Source organism: Lolium perenne, chromosome 1, assembly GCF_019359855.2.
Source record: "Lolium perenne isolate Kyuss_39 chromosome 1, Kyuss_2.0, whole genome shotgun sequence".
NCBI classification, from domain to species: Eukaryota; Viridiplantae; Streptophyta; class Magnoliopsida; order Poales; family Poaceae; genus Lolium; species Lolium perenne.
In genome coordinates this window covers 92,850,841-92,872,397 of record NC_067244.2, presented here as the reverse complement: position 1 = coordinate 92,872,397, position 21,557 = coordinate 92,850,841, and positions in this window count along the sequence as shown.

Here is a 21,557-nt window from a genome sequence, read left to right as displayed (position 1 = left end):
AATTACTTAATAATTTTGGACAATATCAACTAGTTAAACTAGCCATATTGCACATTTCTTAAACTAGGGCATGATCATGCAAAGTGACCACACCATTTTATTTCATAAACAACTAGTGCAAGTCAAAAGTGAGCTAAAGGAGTTGGAATTTACTCAATAGCTATTTTGGTTGCTTTTTAAGAATTATTCTAAGGCAGAAAAGTCCCTGACTTGTTATTTTTGTCAGATTATTTCTACACAAGACCTTGAGGTGGGACAAGTGGCATTGGGTAGATATTTTTCTAGGCTTTCCAAATATATAAACTTCATAAATTTTGGTTCAGCAGATTTGAAACTATTCAATTTCAAAGTGGGGGTCAGTATTGAAAAAGACTTGAAAGAAATAATTCTAATTCAAACTGGCGGGCTGGCGGGAAAGAGAATGGGCCGAAATGGTTTAAAACGCAGCGACGGCGAGTTGGGCCGGCCCAGCAGTGCGTCCAGCGCGCAGCGGCCAGCTGACAGGGGGTCCCACTTGTCAGCGAGGGAGGCTTACCGAAACGGTATGGAAGGATGCGGGCCGTAGGATTAGATGGCGATCGGGCGGCTGGGGATCGTCGTCGTCGTCGACGCGAGGGCGACGCTGGCACGGCGGCGGTAGGGGGTCGACGGCGAGCTGGAACGTCGGCGAGGGGCGGCGTTGATGCAGGAGGAGGTTGTCGATGACGGCGGTGCTTCTCGAACAAGTCGCAGGTCCGGGGGTGGCTTCTAGCTCCGGCGGCTTCTGCGACGGAGCACGGGCGGCGATGATGCAATTGAGTGGCTGTGGTGCGCAATGTTGAGGGGAGAGTGTGCGAGGAGGATCAGGGAGAGGAGGGAGGTCGATTGGTGTGAGAATCGGAGGAGGAGGAGCGCTCCTTTTATAGCGACGCGAGGTGGTCAGAGGTCTACGGCGGAGCCGACATGGTCGCGGTGTTTCTGGCGAGCTAGAGGGCTGGGCAACGACGTGGCGGTGTTCAGCAAGTCCAGGCGGTTCTCCTGGAGGTGACAGCGGGGTCGGGCGGTGTCGGACGGCGACGCCTTGCTTCCGCGTCCGCGGCGGCGTCCGCGGGAAAAGGTCGACGGTGTCGACGGCGGCAGGCAGCGCGAGGACACGGGACCGTGTCGAGGCGGGTTCAGGTGCGGCGGTGATGCTCGACGCGTCTCCTGGGGGTCCGGGGGATGCGGCGTTCCTCGGCGTCGCACGTGGCCAGAGTTGGCGGTGGACGCGCCCACGACGTCCACGGCATGGTCCTGGGCGGGGCTGGGCGCGTGTCCTCCGGCGAATGTAGTCGTTCATCTCGACAGGGGCAAGGCTAGGGAGGTAGAGGGAGGTGAGGGGGAGCCGTGAGACATGGGGGCCGAGCTGAGGATGAAGGAGGAGAGGGGGAGCACGGCATGGCCGGCATGCCATTGGCATGGCCATGGCTAGGCCATGTCTTGCCCTTCCCTAGGGTTCCTGTGGTGGTGTGAGGCAAGGAGGGGGCAAGGGGACAATATGGTGTAGGTTGGGGGAGATTATGGGTAGTAGAACACTATTTCAAATAGTGTTGCATTTATGCCATATTTGTAATTTGCAATATTTGCTCAAATTTGGTTGAGTTCAAAAGGTTGACCAAATGGATAAGAGTGGGTTTGGTTTGGTTCTAAATGACCAGAGGCAAGGAGAGGTGGTGGTGAAATTTAGAAATTCAAAATATGTCAATTTTCACTAAGTGGGAGATTGTTCCACTTAATTCAAAGTGCCAACTTTGGATGAGCAAAGCAATTGATCAAGAAGAATTTTGGCAAGGTGGTCTTTACAAAAAGTGCTCATCTTGATGTCCTCTTGGAGGACATGCAAAGGGTTGGAAAAGTTTAGTTTGAAAAACTTGAAATGGAGAGGCTCTAAGTAGTGACCAGAATAATAATGGCAGATTTGACCATTATCACATGTGATCCCCAATTGAGTTTGAATTTGATTTGAATTGGGTTTCTTGGATTCCAAAAGTTGTAATAGATGTTTAGCATCATTATACAACTAATGGTGAAGGCCAAAATGGGCTAGGGTCAAAATTTAGAAAAATGGCATAAGCCCTATGTGAGGTTTTGTGAATTTCTAACTATTTAAACTTTTATTTTTCTTGGCCTTGCTTTGACAAGGGTGAGGTTTATTTTGCGGTTAGAAGAAGTTGGATGAAAGGTTCCAACCATTTTGAGGCAAGGTTGGTGCCTAGATCAAGATTTGATAAATTGGCCCTATGTGTATGTGAGGAAAATGGAAATATCCCACTATTGGGTTTCTCTCCATTTGATTGGACTTGACTTGACTCTAATGTCATTCTTATTAGTTTAGAAACAATTTCAAACCATTGAAACCATTCCAAGAGGTCTAGCTCAAAGTTTTGTAAAATTGGCCAAAACACATAGGAGATGACAAGTCAATTCTTCTTATTCTTGTAAGGTGCTCCCCTTGCTTTACTTGGGCAAGGTGGAGGGTCAAATTAGGTTTAGATTAGGTTCAGAGATGGTTTCACACCATTTTGGTAAAGGTAGAAGTGCATAGGACAAGAATTTGTGAAAATGGCTAGGGGTCACATATGCCTCTATGCATATGTGGCATTTGATTTTTATTGAACTTGGCTTGACCCACTTGATGTTGTTGAGAGTTGAAAAGGTATATAGGAGTGATCCACCCATTCCACTTCAAGTCTAGGGTCAAGATCCTCAATTTCACAAATTGATATTTTGCTCTCATATACCTCTATGGCATTATTACTCTCTTTTTGAAAACCTTGTGTTCCACTTTGGATTGTGTTGGAAAAGTACTAGATAAGGTTTAAGAATACTTTCCAATTCTCTACATAAAGTAGAAAGGCCTAGGGGAAGTTTTATAAAATAGCCATAGGCATATATGCTTCTTTCTAAAATAAGATTTTTCCTTTTTATTCTATTTTTCAAAGATTGATGTCAAGAGAGATGTGGTTTAGGGTTTAACACGTTTTACAATGGTTCACTACCATTTAGTAAAAGAAAAGGGGTAAGGTTTCAGATTCACATATTAGGGCTATAGGCCCACATATAGTTTTTTCCTTTATTCAGGGTTTCTCAAAATAGATCAAAGGAGTTTTGAAAAGGTTAGGGCTTAGGGTTCTTCTTATTTGATTTCCTTCTCTTTTTGTTGTTATTTGGTTTGTGATCTTTACTTGATCACTCTAGGGTTTTAGGGTTTACCCCTAAGCAGACAAACACTCAGCAGGGTAGACGCACAAGCAATAGGGTGGAGCCCTAAGCATAGCAATCCAATTTAGAAAAGTTTTTGTTGGTTCTCATTTTTGGAAAAAGGAAAAATTCATTTCTGCTTTATTTTGAAATTTGGGATGTTACAGTCAGCTGGCCCGGCCCGCAAACTAAATGGGTCGGCCCGCTTAAGGTGTGGCAGGCCTCGTGTGGGCCTACCATCTACCACGGGGTTTCAGCCGGTTAACGCCGGTAACTTCCTATTAACAGCGTCTGCCACGTGTCAGTTTGCATGACGTCAGCAGTCAACGGGCTCCCGAAAACACTTCTGCAACGGTCCGATTTTCCATGGCGGAAGGGCGCCCGAACGCAACGGACCGAAAAAAACGTGGTAGGACTTTGCCTAACGCAGTTTCGACCACAGAACCCATATCGTCGGGTTAGGCCCATAGGCGACGAAAAATGGGCCTTAGTGTTCGATTTTGGGACGTTGTGTATTTGAACTTTTCTTGTAGTGTATGTGTACTTTGCAAATCTTTATGTCACCATCTTCGACATACTCGCGAATCACATGAAAACGTAGCTTGATATGCTTCAGCTTCTTGTGTGACCTTGGCTCTTGCGCATTGGCTATGGCACCCATGTTATCACAATAGATGATTAATGTGTCCAATGCACTTGGAACCACACTAAGCTCAGTAATGAACCTCCGCTATGTATTTAGATCCAGTTGAAGATTTCGCCACCGTGCTTTGCTTGGCACTCATCCAGCTTACTACAACATCATTCAATATAAACACGTACCCAGATTGAGACTTAGAGTCATCTGGATCGGTGTTCCAACTAGCATCAGTGTAACTGGTTACAGCGAGCTCTTGGTCACCTCCATAACAAAGAAACATATCCTTAGTCCTTTTCAATTACTTTAGGATATTCTTGACCGCTGTCCAGTGTTCCATTCCTGGATCACTCTGATATCAGTTGGTCAAACTAACAGCATGTGCGATATCCGGTCTAGTACACAACATGGCATACATGATAGAGCCTACTGCCAAGGCATAGGGGATCTTGCTCATCCTCTCTCTTTCATCTGCCGTAGCCGGATCTTGAATTTTACTCAAGAGCTTACCTGACAACATAGGCAAGAACCCTTTCTTGATTTCATTCATTCTAAACTTCTTTAGTATCTTGTCCAGGTATGTACTCTGTGAAAGCGCTATTAGGCGTCTTAATCTATCTCTATATATCTTGATGCCTAAAATATATGCTGCTTCGCCAAAGTCTTTTATTGAAAAACACTTGTTCAAATAACCTTTAACACTGCTTAGAAGTTCTACATCATTCCCAATCAGTAATATGTCATCTACATATAATATCAGGAATGTTACAAAGCTCCCACTGACTTTCTTGTAAATACACGCCTCACCACGAGTCTGTATAAACCCGAAGTCTTTGATCACCTTATCAAAGCGTCGGTTTCAATTTCGGGATGCTTGCTTCAGTCCATAAATGGAACGCTGAAGTTTGCATACCTTGTCAGCATTTTTAGGATCGACAAAACCTTTGGATTGTACCATATATAACTCTTCCTGAATGTCACCATTAAGGAACGCCGTTTTGAAATCCATCTACCAAATCTCATAATCGAAAAATGTAGTGATTGCTAACAAAATCCTCATAGACTTTAGCTTCGCTACAGGTGAGAAAGTCTCATCGTAGTCAACTCCTTGAATTTGTCGGAACCCCTTCGCGACAAGTCGAGCTTTATAGACGGTAATATTACCATCAATATATGTTTTTATTTTGACGATCCATTTATTCTCGATAGCCTTTCTGCTATCAGGTAAGTCTACCAAAGTCCATACTTGGTTATCATACATGGATCGCATTTCGGATTTCATGGCCTCTTGCCATTTGTTGGAATCTGGGATCATCATCGCTTCCTCATACATCGCAGGGTCTTCATCATTGTTATCCACAATCATGACATTTAGATAGGGGTCATACCAATCAGGAGTGGTACGAGCCCTCGTCGATCTGCGAGGTTCATTAGCTTCTTCGTTTGAAGTTTCATGATCATCATCATTCGCTTCCTCTCTTATCGGTGCAGGCGGCACATGAACATCTTTCGGTGTTGCGCTACTCTGATCTTCGAGAGAAGGTTCAATAACCTCGTCGAGTTCTACTTTCCTTCTAGTCACTTTTTTAGTGAGAAACTCCTTCTCAAGAAAGGATCCGTTCTTGGCAATGAAAACTTTGCCTTCAGATCTGTGATAGAAGGTATACCCAATTGTTTCTTTAGGGTATCCTATGAAGATGCATTTCTCCGCTTTGGTTTCTAGCTTGTCAGGTTGTAAGTTCTTTACATAAGCTTCGCAGCCCCAAACTTTAAAGAACGACAGCTTAGGTTTCTTACCAAACCATAATTCGTGTCATTTCAACAGATTTAGATGGTGCCCTATTTAAAGTGAATGCGGCTTTCTCTAATGCGTAACCCCAAAACGATAAAGGCAATTCGGTAAGAGACATCGTTGATCGAACCATATCTAAGAGAGTTCGATTACGACGTTCGGACACACCATTGCGTTGTGGTGTTCCCGGCGGTGTCAACTGTGAAAGTATTCCGCATTTCTTTAAATGCATGCCAAACTCATAACTCAGATATTCGCCTCCGCGATCAGAATGCAGAAACTTAATCTTCTTGTTACGTTGATTTTCTACTTCACTTTGGAATTCCTAAAACTTCTCGAAAGTTTCGGACTGATGTTTCATGAAGTAAATATACCTATATCTACTCAGATCATCCGCGAAGGTTAGAACATAACGATAACCACCACGCGACGCTACACTCATTGGTCCGCACACATCGGTATGTATGATTTCCAATAAGTCTGTAGCTCGCTCCATTGTACCAGAGAATGGAGTCTTAGTCATTTTTCCCGTTATAGATGCTTTGCATCTATCAAGTGATTCAAGAAGTCCATCAGAATGGAGTTTCTTCATGCGCTTCACTCCAATATGACCAAGACGACAGTGCCACATATATGTAGAATTATCATTCAATTTAATTCGCTTAGCATCAATGTTATGAACATGTGTATCACTACTATCGAGATTTAACAAGTATAAACCATTCATCTCAGGCGCATGACCATAAAAGATATTATTCATATAAATAGAACAACCATTATTTTCTGACTTAAACGAATAACCGTCTTGCATTAAACAATATCCGTATATAATGTTCATGCTCAACGCAGGCACCAAATAACTATTATTCAGATTTAAAACTAATCCCGAAGGTAGATGTAGAGGGAGCGTGCCGATGGCGATCACATCGACCTTGGATCCATTTCCAACGGGCATCGTCACCTCGTCCCTCGCTAGTCTCCATTCATTCGGTAGTTCCTGTTTCGAGTTACAAATGTGAGCAACCGAAGCAGTATCAAATACCCAGGCACTACTACGATTACCAGTAAGATAGACATCAATAATATGTATATAAAATATACCTTTCTTCTTGACGTGGCTGCTCTTCAGATCAGCCAGGTACTTGGAGCAATTGCGCTTCCAGTGCCCTTCTTCCTTGCAGTAAAAGCACACAATATAAGGCTTAGGGCCAGCCTTGGGGTTCTTAGGAGGCGCAACAGCTTTTTTGCCGCCCTTCTTGAAGTTTCCCTTGTTGTTAGGCTTGCCCTGCTTCTTGAAACTGGTGGTCTTGTTGACCATCAACACTTGGTGCTCTTTCTGTATCTCCACCTCAGCAGATTTCAGCATGGAGAAGAGTTCAGGTAACTCTTTGTTCATGTTCTGCATGTTGTAGTTCATCACGAAGTTCTTGTAACTAGGTGGCAGTGATTGGAGGACACGATGAATACCCAACTGGTTAGGAATCACTATTCCCAAGTCATTGAGCTTCTTCGCGTGCCCAGACATCTTGAGCACATGCTCGCTAACGGAGCTACCCTCTTCCATCATGCAGCCAAAGAAATGTTTCGAGGCTTCATAGCTTTCCACGGCCGCATGAGTTTCAAAGATGGCTTTGAGCTCACGGACTATCTCACAGGGGTCGTGGGTTTCAAAACGCTTTTGAAGCTCTGCCTCTAGGCCGTACAGGATGGCGCACTGAACTTGGGAGTAATGAGTTTTCCGAGTCTGGTAAACATTTTTCACCTCATCGGGAGCAGGTGGGGCACCTAGCGGTGCATCAAGCACATATTGCATGTTTCCAGCAGTGAGGACAATCCTCGCATGACGGAACCAATCAGCAAAGTTGCTTCCATTGTTCTTAAGCTTTTCTTTCTATAGGAACTGATTAAAATTGATGGTGCGGGACGCCATGATCTACAACATATTTGCAAAGAGTTTAGACTAATGTTTATGATAAATTGAGTTCATTTTAATTCTTAATTAACTAGCTGAACTCCCACTTAAAACAACATCCCTCACATTATCTTAGTGATTACACGAACCAAATCCACTACACCAAGTCCGATCTTCACGAGAAAAGAGGTAATTTCAAAGGCGAACACTCAAAGTGTTCATCATATCATTCATATGACTCATGCTCTACCTTTCGGTATCCCGTGTTCCGAGACCATGTCTGTACATGTCCGTGAAATCTTAAGCCCTTGTGCAGTTCCGGTTATACTTGTGCCTAAACCGGATGAGTCGCAAAGAATGTGTATGGATTGTCGTCCCATCAATGCCATTGCCGTTCGATACCGACATCCCATTCCGCGTTTAGATGACATGCTTGATGAGTTATGCGGTGCCACTATTTTCTCGAAAATTGATTTGCGTAGTGGTTACCATCAAATCCGCATGGCCATTGGCGACGAATGGAAGACGGCATTCAAGGCCAAACTTGGTCTCTATGAATGGTTTGTCATGCCGTTTGGTCTATCCAATGCTCCTTCAACTTTCATACGCCTTATGAACCATATCTTGAGACCTCTCATTGGCAAGAGTGTGGTTGTCTACTTTGATGATATTCTCATTTATAGCAAAAATCTCGAGGACCATGTGCAATATGTGAGAGAAGTCTTATGCATCTTACGCCGCGAGAAACTCTTTGCAAATCCTCCAAAGTGCACCTTTGCACACAAAAAATTGATTTTTCTTGGGTTTGTTGTCTCCGCCAATGGCATGGAAGTGGACTCTTCGAAGGTTGAGGCCATTCACAATTGGCCCAATCCTACCAACGTTGGTCAAGTTCGGAGTTTCCATGGACTTGCTGACTTCTATAGACGTTTCGGGAAATATTTTAGCACAATTGCTCGCCCTTTAAATGAGCTTACTAAAAAGAATTTTCCTTTTGTGTGGGGCAAGGCCCAACAAAAATCTTTTGATGAGTTGAAAAAACGACTTACCGAGGCGCCACTTCTCGTTCTTCCGAACTTTGCAAAATACTTTTGAGATTGAGTGTGATGCGAGTGGAATCAATATTGGTGGAGTCCTTATGCAAGATGGAAAACCCGAGGCATACTATAGTGAGAAGTTGGATGGCGCACGCCTCAAATATACGACAAGGAACTTTATGTGTTGGTTCGTGTCCTTGAAATTTGGCAACACTACCTTTGGCCAAAAGAGTTTGTCATCCATTCTGATCATGAATCCTTGAAGTATTTTAAAAGCCAAACTAATTTGAACAAAAGGCATGCTAAGTGGGCTGAGTTTATTGAGTCCTTCCCATATGTTATCAAATACAAAAAGGGAAAGGAAAATGTGGTCGCGGATGCTCTTTCCTGCAAGAACAATCTTTTGCTCACTCACTTGGACATTAATGTTTTGGGTATTGAGGAAATCAAAGAACTTTACACATCCGACAATTTCTTTGGACCCATCTTTGCAAAGTGTTCCGTTGAAAGAGGATTTGATGAGTTTTATTTGCATGATGACTACTTGTTTAAAGCTAACAAACTTTGTATACCCGAGTCTTCTCTTCGTAAGTTTCTTTTGCAAGAGTCACATGGCGGTGATGTCATGGGACACTTTGGGCGTGACAAGACGCTCTCCATGCTATCTACCCATTACTATTGGCCGAGAATGAAGCGAGATGTGGAGCGCCTATGCAACCGTTGCACAACATGCTTACAAGCTAAGTCTACCACCAACCCTTACGGTCTTTACACACCTTTACCCATTCCATATGCTCCTTGGTCGGATATAAGCATGGACTTTGTACTAGGCTTGCCAAGAACAAAAAATGGTCATAACTCAATATTTGTGGTACTCGATAGGTTCTCTAAAATGGCTCATTTCATAGCATGCCATGATACCGATGATGCTTCACACATTGCTTCCTTGTTTTTCAGAGAAGTCGTTCACCTACATGGAATACCGGAAAGCATTGTGTCGGATAGAGATGTCAAGTTTATGAGTTATCTATGGAAGTCGCTCATGGCAAAGTTTGGAGTCAAGCTCTTGCTTTCATCATCCTCGCATCCGCAAACGGACGGGCAAACGACAGTGGTGAATCGAAACCTCTCAACACTCCTATGCACGCTCGTGGAGAAGAATTTGAAGTAATGGGAAGAGTGCCTCCCCCACGCAGAGTTCGCCTACAATCGAGCCAAGCACTCCACAACTTCAAGGAGTTCATTCATGATCGCTTATGGTTTTGAACCTTCCACGGCACTCAACATCCTCCCACTACCTCTTCATGAGAGAACGAACATGGACTTCGACAAGCGCACCACCATCATGAAGAAGCTACATGAAGACACAAGGGCAACCATACAAGAGCATGTACTTCGCCAAGCTACCCGCCTCAACACCAAAAAGACGGAAAGGATCTTCAATGAAGGAGACCTAGTGTGGATTGCTGAGCACGAAGTTGATGAAGGAGAATTTATGCGCAACGTTGCGTGGAACCCCAAGAGGAAGGTACGATGAGCACAGCAGGAAGTTTTCCCTCAGTAAGAAACCAAGGTTTATCGACCAGTAGGAGAAAAACGTTCTGTCCCGAGGTGTTGCGAACCAACTTGTGGTAGGGCGCACTGCCGGCGTCAGCAACAACGTGGAGACCTGCACACAAACAACCAAGTACTTTGTCCCCAACTTTCAGCGAGGTTGTCATGCTCACTGGTTTTGCTGAAAACAAAGGATTAAACAAACCGTGTGGAAGAAGAATTGTTTGCAGAGAACATAACAGAAAAATGTTGTAGAAGATTGCAATTAAAATAAGAAGGATCGGGGTCCACAATTCACTAGAGGCGCCTCCCCATTAAATAAATATGCTGCGTAAACAAATTACAGATGGGCATTTGACAAACGGAGATTCTACGCTAATGGTTGGTGCAGAATACATGCTATGAAAGTATGCGAGCATTACAACAATATACATAGATCGTAATCCAACTAAATCTATGACTAATAATCCACCTTCAGGATTGCATCTGCGACACCCTCCAGTATTAAGTTGCAAGCAACGGACTATCTCTTTAAGCAATGTGTGTAAAGTAAACGATGAAACTACCCTTGAATAGAACACCACTGTTTTCTCCCCAATAGCAACAACACATCTATAACCATAGAGAACAAGGTCACTTCCCATGGTTAAATAGAGGCATGAACCCACTATTGAGCATAAATACTCCTTGGAGTCGCTAGCATCTACTTGGCCAGAGCATCTACTAGAAACGGAGAGCATGCAAGATCATAATAACGTAATACATAATCTCAACCAAAGCAATCTCTCTATAAATCGGATCCACATCAAACCAACATGTAGCAATTACAAATAGATGATCTTGATCATGTTAGGCAGCTCACAAGATCTATACATGAAGCACAACAAGGAGAGGACAGCCATCTAGCTACTGCTATGGACCCATGGTCCTGTGGAGGACTACTCACGCATCACATCGGATGAAGACATGGCGATGTAGAGGCCTCCAGCGGTGATTTCCCTCTCCGGCAGGGTGCCGGGATGGACTGCAGAACCCTCCCGAACTAGGGTTTTGATTGACGGTGACATCGGAACTTTTCGTGAATGGAGGCTCTCGTCTCTGGGGTTTTCCCGATACGAGGAATAAATAGGCGGAAGGGCAGAGCAAACGAGGCGACGAGGCGCCAGTACATGGTCCAGGCGTGGCCAAGGGTGGGGCCGCGCCTGCCCTATGTACTGCCATGTGGCAGCTCTCCTGCGCATGTCCTTCTGGCTCCGTCTTCATCCCGGAAAAATAAGACTCTGGGCTTTTGTTTCGTCCAATTCCGAGGAACTTTCATGTAACACTTTTCTGAAACACAAAAACAGCAGAAAACAGGAACTGACACTGCGGCACTGCGTTAATATGTTAGTCCGAGAAAATGCTAAAAAGTGTGAAAAAGTGCACATAAAACATATAAGAATTGTAACAAAACAAGCATGGAGCATCAAAAATTATAGATACGTTTGGGACGTATCAACATCCCCAAGCTTAACTCATGCTCGTCCTCGAGTAGGTAAGTGATAATCAAACAAATAATTTTTGAGGTGACATGTTGTTACACTACTTTGATCAATCTAAGTGTAAAAGCAAACATAGCTGGAATCATAGAAACCTAACATAAGCATGATAGATAAAATCAAACAATGAAACTTTATAACCATGCTAAAACATGAATAGTAATCAAACAAAAGAAAAAGTATAACGTGCATGGAAAGCAAAGTGATTGTCAAGAGCATATCATAGATACATAATAAAGTGGTACTCTGCTTGTCCCATAAGTGGAAGCAAAACATAAATGCTTGGACACCTTTAAAAGATTATAAGGATGACTAGAAACAAAAAGTTTGAACAAGCAATACCATAATTATGAATCAATCAATGAAATCTTGGGACCATGCACATAAAACTAAGAATGACAACTATGCTCTCATAAGTGGTGCATAAACTAGAAGGCGGAGACTCAACATAAAAGTAAAAGAAGGTCTCTCTTTGAGAGGCAAGTAAGATCACTCATGTGCTAGAACTTTTTATTGAAACAACAAGAGTATAAAATGCACTTTTGAGAGGTGGTTGTTCATGTCAACGAGTAGTAAAAAGAGCTATTGTCATCTTCCATACTAAGCAAGTTTGAGAGTGGTTCCGAAATATTTGGGCTAAGCCTCTTTTCATTTATACTACTTATAAAATTGTGACACTCCTCCCAGCCTTTGCTTACACATACCATGGCTAACCGAATCCTCGGGTGCCGACCAAGCAATCACAAACCATGGAGGAGTGCCCTTTTCTTATAATTTTCCTATTTTCTTCCCCTATTGGAAGTTGTGGTCAAACCAACTCTTTTTATATACTTTTTTATGTGACAAGCAAGATGAAGCTCGCGAGTCTTTGAGTTACTTAACTAGTATGGAAGACGGCAACCACAATTTTAATTTACTTCCTCATGAACTAAAAACAACGTCACAAAACGAGGAATTGTTTGAATGTTTTAAAGGTAGCACACGAGCAAACTACTATGGAATGGCAATGAAATACCACATATAGGTAGATATGGTGGACACTTTGGCATATTTGGTTTGGTTGGATGCATGAATAAATACTCATACAAATGGAGTCTAGAAAAAGATCGGGTGCGACCAACTAAGAGAGCATAATGGCATAATCATGCACAACGACAAAATATATTAATCAAAGCATAAAGTGATACACAAGTTGCAAACTAAATGATCATAGAGGCAAGAATTGACTGGAATGTAGTCATAACATGTGCCAAGTCGATCCAAATAAAACATTCACAGGAGAATATATACCACAATATTATGTTTTTCTATTGTATGCTAAAAACAATGCATGAAACCTTCAATGGCACACTAAACACTCTCAGTATTTGAAATCATAATGAAAACAAAATTAACAAGCTCATCATCAGAATAACATCTAGCAAGATATGCAAAAATAACTATGCCACAGTCTAAAAATGCTTCCATTTGCATCACATACACATATTTTTTTTCATGCTTCCAACGCCAACCAAATGAAACCAAACAACTCTCATATATGAAAAACAAGTAAATGTCCAGAGAGCTATTGAAGCTCAAATAAATGTAAAAGTGGAGTGTGTCTCTCTCCAACACAAAATGCATAACAGTGGAGCGTGTCTCACTCCAAAATAAACATGCAAAACAACGGAGCGTGTCTCACTCCAAAGTAAATATGCAAAGAGGTGGAGCGTGTCTCACTCCAAAGTAAACATGAATGATGGGATCCAACTTTATTGAAAGTAAACACACAACAAAAAGTAAAGACGCTTGATACGTCTCCGACGTATCGATAATTTCTTATGTTCCATGCCACATTATTGATGATATCTACATGTTTTATGCATACTTTATGTCATATTTATGCGTTTTCCGGAACTAACCTATTGACGAGATGCCGAAGGGCCAGTTGCTGTTTTCTGCTATTTTTGGTTTCAGAAATCCTAGTAAGGAAATATTCTCGGAATCGGACGAAATCAACGCCCAGCATCCTATTTTTCCACGAAGCTTCCAGAACACCCGAGAGTCGCCAGAGGGGTGGCCTGGTGGGCCCAGGAGGGTGGCCGGCGCGGCCCAGGCCCTGGCCGCGCCGCCTTACCCCCTCGCCGCCTCTTCGACCCTCTGACGCCGCCTCTTCGCCTATATAAAGGTCCTCGACCTAAAACCTCGAGACGGAAAAGCCACGGTACGAGAAACCTTCCAGAGCCGCCGCCATAGCGAAGCCAAGATCTGGGGGACAGGAGTCTCTATTCCGGCACGCCGCCGGGACGGGGAAGTGCCCCCGGAAGGCTCCTCCATCGACACCACCGCCATCTTCATCACCGCTGCTGTCTCCCATGAGGAGGGAGTAGTTCTCCATCGAGGCTCGGGGCTGTACCGGTAGCTATGTGGTTAATCTCTCTCCCTATGTACTTCAATACAATAATCTCATGAGCTGCCTTACATGATTGAGATTCATATGATGATGCTTGTAATCTAGATGTCATTATGCTAGTCAAGTGGATTTTACTTATGTGATCTCCGGAGACTCCTTGTCCCACGTGTGTAAAGGTGACAGTGTGTGCACCGTGTGGGTCTCTTAGGCTATATTTCACAGAATACTTATTCACTGTTATGAATGGCATAGTGAAGTGCTTATTTATATCTCTTTATGATTGCAATGTGTTTTGTATCACAATTCATCTATGTGCTACTCTAGTGATGTTATTAAAGTAGTTTATTCCTCCTGCACGGTGTAATGGTGACAGTGTGTGCATTGTGTTAGTACTTGGCGTAGGCTATGATTGTGATCTCTTGTAGATTATGAAGTTAACTATTGCTATGATGGTATTGATGTGATCTATGCCTCCTTTCGTAGCGTGAAGGTGACAGTGTGGATGCTATGTTAGTACTTGGTTTGGTTATGTTGATCTGTCATGCACTATAAGGTTATTTAAATATGAACATTGAATATTGTGGAGCTTGTTAACTCCGGCATTGAGGGTTCGTGTAATCCTACACAGTTAGTGGTGTTCATCATCCAACAAGAGAGTGTAGAGTCTAGCATCTATTTTATTCTGATATGTGATCAAAGTTGAGAGTGTCCACTAGTGAAAGTATAATCCCTAGGCCTTGTTCCTAAATACTGCTATCGCTGCTTGTTTACTGTTCTACTGCATCTGTACTGTCTGCAATATTACCACCATCCATCACTACACGCCAGTCCTGGGCAAAGCACTTTTCTGGCACCGTTGCTACTGCTCATACTTATTCATACCACCTGTATTTCACTATCTCTTCGCCGAACTAGTGCACCTATTAGGTGTGTTGGGGACACAAGAGACTTCTTGCTTTGTGGTTGCAGGGTTGCATGAGAGGGATATCTTTGACCTCTTCCTCCCTGAGTTCGATAAACCTTGGGTGATCCACTTAAGGGAAACTTGCTGATGTTCTACAAACCTCTGCTCTTGGAGGCCCAACACTGTCTACAAGAATAGAAGCACCCGTAGACATCAAGCACTTTTTTGGCGCCGTTGCCGGGGAGGAAAGGTAAAAGGCACTCATACTCCAGTTCCAGGTAACAGTACTTTTCTGGCGCCATTGTGTGAGTGTTCGAAGCTATTTCCTTTAGATCCTGCGATTGCATCTTTTTGTTTCTTGTTTTACACTAGTTAGGCATAATGGAAAACAACAAAAATATGAGAGATCTTTATGAACTTTATCTTGAATTAGGACATGATGTGTTTGAAGAGAGAATTAAAAAACCCATGGAACTTTATATGCATACTAATGGGAATGTTATTAATATGAATGCTTTGAACACTATTGTTGCTAATGCTTTGGAAAATTCTAAGCTTGGGGAAGCTGGCTTCGATGAGCATGATCTTTTTAGTCCCCCGGGCATTGAGGAGAAAATTTACTTTGATGATACTTTGCCCCCTATTTATGATGATTATAATGATAGTAGTCTTTTGGTTCCACCTGTTATGGAGGATAAATTTGATTATGATTACGATATACCTCCTATATTTGATGATAGCTACTCTGTTGAATTTGCTCCCACTACAACTAATAAAATTGATTATGCTTATGTGGGGAGTAATAATTTTATGCATGAGACTCATGATAAGAATGCTTTATGTGATAGTTATATTGTTGAGTTTGCTCATGATGCTACTGGATATTATTATGAGAGAGTAAAATATGGTTGTAGAAATTTTCATGTTACTAAAACACCTCTCTTTTTGCTGAAAATCTTGAAGCTGCACTTGTTTTATCTTTCTATGCTTGTTGCATTATGCTTCTTGAATTTATTTATTTACAAGATTCCTTTTCATAGGAAGCATGTTAGGCTTAAATGTGTTTTGAATTTGCCTCTTGATGCTCTCTTTTTGCTTCAAATACTATTTCTTGCGAGTGCATCATTAAAACTACCGAGCCCATCTTAATGGCTATAAAGAAAGAACTTCTTGGGAGATAACCCATGTGTTTATTTTACTACAGTACCTTTATTTTATATTTGTGTCTTGGAAGTTGTTTACTACTGTAGCAACCTCTCCTTATCTTAGTTTTGTGCTTTGTTGTGCCAAGTAAAGTCTTTGATAGCAAGGTTCATACTAGATTTGGATTACTGCGCAGAAACAGATTTCTTGCTGTAACGAATCTGGGCCAAATTCTCTGTAGGTAACTCAGAAAATTATGCCAATTTACGTGTGTGATCCTCAGATATGTACGCAACTTTCATTCAATTTTAGCATTTTCATTTGAGCAAGTCTGGTGCCTCAATAAAATTCGTCTTTACAGACTGTTCTGTTTTTGACAGATTCTGCCTTTTATTTCGCATTGCCTCTTTTGCTATGTTGAATGGATTTCTTTGTTCCAATGACTTCCAGTAGCTTTGAGCAATGTCCAGAAGTGTTAAAAATGAATGTGTCACCTCTGAACATGTGAATTTTTGATTATGCACTAACCCTCTAATGAGTTTGTTTCGAGTTTGGTGTGGAGGAAGTTTTCAAGGGTCAAGAGAGGAGGATGATATACTATGATCAAGAAGAGTGAAAGCTCTAAGCTTGGGGATGCCCCGGTGGTTCACCCCTGCATATTTCAAGAAGACTCAAGCGTCTAAGCTTGGGGATGCCCAAGGCATCCCCTTCTTCATCGACAAATTATCAGGTTCCTTCTCTTGAAACTATATTTTTATTCGGTCACATCTTATGTACTTTACTTGGAGCGTCTGTGTGCTTTTGTTTTTGTTTTTGTTTGAATAAATTCTTGTGTGGGAGAGATACACGCTCCGCTGGTTCATATGAACACATGTGTTCTTAGCTTTTAATTTTCATGGCGAAGGTTGAAACTGCTTCGTTAATTGTTGAATGGTTGGAAATAGAAAATGCTACATGTAGTAATTGGTAAAATGTCTTGAATAACTTGATACTTGGCAATTGTTGTGCTCATATTTAAGCTCTTGCATCATATACTTTGCACCTATTAGTGAAGAAATACATAGAGCTTGTTAAAATTTGGTTTGCATGAGTGGTTTCTCTAGAGTCTAGATATTTTCTAGTAAGGGTTTGAACAACAAGGAAGACGGTGTAGAGTCTTATAATGCTTGCAATATGTCTTTTATGTGAGTTTTGCTGTACCGGTTCATACTTGAGTTTGCTCTAAACAACCTTGCTAGCCTAAACCTTGTATCGAGAGGGAATACTTCTCATGCATCCAAATCCTTGAGCCAACCACTATGCCATTTGTGTCCACCATACCTACCTACTACATGGTATTTCTCCGCCATTCCAAAGTAAATTGCTTGAGTGCTACCTTTAAAATTTCTATCCTCTACCTTTGCAATATATAGCTCATGGGACAAATAGCCTAAAAACTATTGTGGTATTGAATATGTACTTATGCACTTTATCTCTTATTAAGTTGCTTGTTGTGCGATAACCATGTTCACAGGACGCCATCAACTACTCTTTGTTGAATATCATGTGAGTTGCTATGCATGTTCGTCTTGTCTGAAGTAAGGGAGATTTACCACCTTTATGGTTAGAGCATGCATATTGTTAGAGAAGAACATTGGGCCGCTAACTAAAGCCATGATCCATGGTGGAAGTTTCAGTTTTGGACATATATCCTCAATCTCATATGAGAAAATTAATTGTTGCTACATGCTTATGCATTAAAGAGGAGTCCATTATCTGTTGTCTATGTTGTCCCGGTATGAATGTCTAAGTTGAGAATAATCAATAGCGAGAAATCCAATGCGAGCTTTCTCCTTAGACCTTTGTACAGGCGGCATAGAGGTACCCCTTTGTGACACTTGGTTAAAACATGTGCATTGCGATAATCCCGGTAATCCAAGCTAATTAGGACAAGGTGCGGGCACTATTAGTATACTATGCATGAGGCTTGCAACTTGTAAGATATAATTTACATAACACATATGCTTTATTACTACCGTTGACAAAATTGTTTCTTGTTTTCAAAACCAAAGCTCTAGCACAAATATAGCAATCGATGCTTTCCTCTTTGAAGGACCTTTCTTTTACTTTTATTGTTGAGTCAGTTCACCTATTTCTCTCCACCTCAAGAAGCAAACACTTGTGTGAACTTTGCATTGATTGCTACATATTTGCATATTGCACTTGTTATATTACTTTACATTGACAATATCCATGATATATACATGTTATAAGTTGAAAGCAACCGCTGAAACTTCATCTTCCTTTGTGTTGCTTCAATGCCTCTACTTTGAATTATTGCTTTATGAGTTAACTTTTATGCAAGACTTATTGACGCTTGTCTTGAAGTACTATTCATGAAAAGTCTTTGCTATATGATTCATTTGTTTACTCATGTCATTTACCATTGTTTTGATCGCTGCATTCATCTCATATGCTTTACAATAGTACGATCAAGGTTATGATGGCATGTCACTCCAGAAATTATCTTTCTTGGGGATGCTGATACGTCTCCGACGTATCGATAATTTCTTATGTTCCATGCCACATTATTGATGATATCTACATGTTTTATGCATACTTTATGTCATATTTATGCGTTTTCCGGAACTAACCTATTGACGAGATGCCGAAGGGCCAGTTGCTGTTTTCTGCTGTTTTTGGTTTCAGAAATCCTAGTAAGGAAATATTCTCGGAATCGGACGAAATCAACGCCCAGCATCCTATTTTTCTACGAAGCTTCCAGAACACCCAAGAGTCGCCAGAGGGGAGGCCTGGTGGGCCCAGGAGGGTGGCCGGCGCGGCCCAGGCCCTGGCCGCGCCGCCTTACCCCCTCGCCGCCTCTTCGACCCTCTGACGCCGCCTCTTCGCCTATATAAAGGTCCTCGACCTAAAACCTCGAGACGGAAAAGCCACGGTACGAGAAACCTTCCAGAGCCGCCGCCATCGCGAAGTCAAGATCTGGGAGACAGGAGTCTCTGTTCCGGCACGCCGCCGGGACGGGGAAGTGCCCCCGGAAGGCTCCTCCATCGACACCACCGCCATCTTCATCACCGCTGCTGTCTCCCATGAGGAGGGAGTAGTTCTCCATCGAGGCTCGGGGTTGTACCGGTAGCTATGTGGTTAATCTCTCTCCCTATGTACTTCAATACAATAATCTCATGAGCTGCCTTACATGATTGAGATTCATATGATGATGCTTGTAATCTAGATGTCATTATGCTAGTCAAGTGGATTTTACTTATGTGATCTCCGGAGACTCCTTGTCCCACGTGTGTAAAGGTGATAGTGTGTGCACCGTGTGGGTCTCTTAGGCTATATTTCACAAAATACTTATTCACTGTTATGAATGGCATAGTGAAGTGCTTATTTATATCTCTTTATGATTGCAATGTGTTTTGTATCACAATTCATCTATGTGCTACTCTAGTGATGTTATTAAAGTAGTTTATTCCTCCTGCACGGTGTAATGGTGACAGTGTGTGCATCGTGTTAGTACTTGGCGTAGGCTATGATTGTGATCTCTTGTAGATTATGAAGTTAACTATTGCTATGATGGTATTGATGTGATCTATGCCTCCTTTCGTAGCGTGAAGGTGACAGTGTGCATGCTATGTTAGTACTTGGTTTGGTTATGTTGATCTGTCATGCACTCTAAGGTTATTTAAATATGAACATTGAATATTGTGGAGCTTGTTAACTCCGGCATTGAGGGTTCGTGTAATCCTACACAGTTGGTGGTGTTCATCGTCCAACAAGAGAGTGTAGAGTCTAGCATCTATTTTATTCTATTATGTGATCAAAGTTGAGAGTGTCCACTAGTGAAAGTATAATCCCTAGGCCTTGTTCCTAAATACTGCTATCGCTGCTTGTTTATCGTTCTCGCATCCGTATCTTTATCTGCAATATTACCACCATCCATCACTACACGCCAGTCCTGGGCAAAGCACTTTTCTGGCACCGTTGCTACTGCTCATACTTATTCATACCACCTGTATTTCACTATCTCTTCGCCGAACTAGTGCACCTATTAGGTGTGTTGGGGACACAAGAGACTTCTTGCTTTGTGGTTGCAGGGCTGCATGAGAGGGATATCTTTGACCTCTTCCTCCCTGAGTTCGATAAACCTTGGGAGATCCACTTAAGGGAAACTTGCTGCTGTTCTACAAACCTCTGCTCTTGGAGGCCCAATGATACGTCTCCGACGTATCGATAATTTCTTATGTTCCATGCCACATTATTGATGTTATCTACATGTTTTATGCACACTTTATGTCATATTCGTGCATTTTCTGGAACTAACCTATTAACAAGATGCCGAAGTGCCGATTCTGTCGTTTTCTGCTGTTTTTGGTTTCAGAAATCCTAGTAAGGAAATATTCTCGGAATTGGACGAAATCAACGCCCAGGGGCCTATTTTGCCACGAAGCTTCCGTAAGTCCGAAGACGAGACGAAGAGGGGCCACGAGGCAGCCAGAGCATAGGGCGGCGCGGCCCCTGCCCTGGCCGCGCGGCCCTATGGTCTGGGCCCCTCGCGCCGCCTCTTGACCTACCCTTCCGCCTACTTAAAGCCTCCGTGACGAAACCCCCAGTACCGAGAGCCACGATACGGAAAACCTTCCAGAGACGCCGCCAATGCCGATCCCATCTCGGGGGATCCAGGATATCGCCTCCGGCACCCTGCCGGAGAGGGGAATCATCTCCCGGAGGACTCTACGCCGCCATGGTCGCCTCCGGTGTGATGTGTGAGTAGTCTACCCCTGGACTATGGGTCCATAGCAGTAGCTAGATGGTTGTCTTCTCCCCATTGTGCTATCATTGTCGGATCTTGTGAGCTGCCTAACATGATCAAGATCATCTATCTGTAATTCTATATGTTGTGTTTGTTGGGATCCGATGAATAGAGAATACTTGTTATGTTGATTATCAAAGCTATGTCTATGTGTTGTTTATGATCTTGCATGCTCTCCGTTATTAGTAGATGCTTTGGCCAAGTTGATGCTAGTAACTCCAAGAGGGAGTATTTATGCTCGATAGTGGGTTCATGTCTCCGTGAATCTGGAGGGGTGACAAGAACCTCTAAGGTTATGGATGTGCTATTGCCACTAGGGATAAAACATTGGTGCTATGTTCAAGGATGTAGTCACTAGTTACATTACGCGCAATACTTAATGCAATTGTCTGTTGTTAGCAACTTAATACTGGAAGGGGTTCGGATGATAACCTGAAGGTGGACTTTTTAGGCATAGATGCATGCTGGATGGCGGTCTATGTACTTTGTCGTAATGCCCAATTAAATCTCACTATACTCATCATGATATGTATGTGCATGGTCATGCCCTCTTTATTTGTCAATTGCCCAACTGTAATTTGTTCACCCAACATGCTGTTTGTCTTATGGGAGAGACACC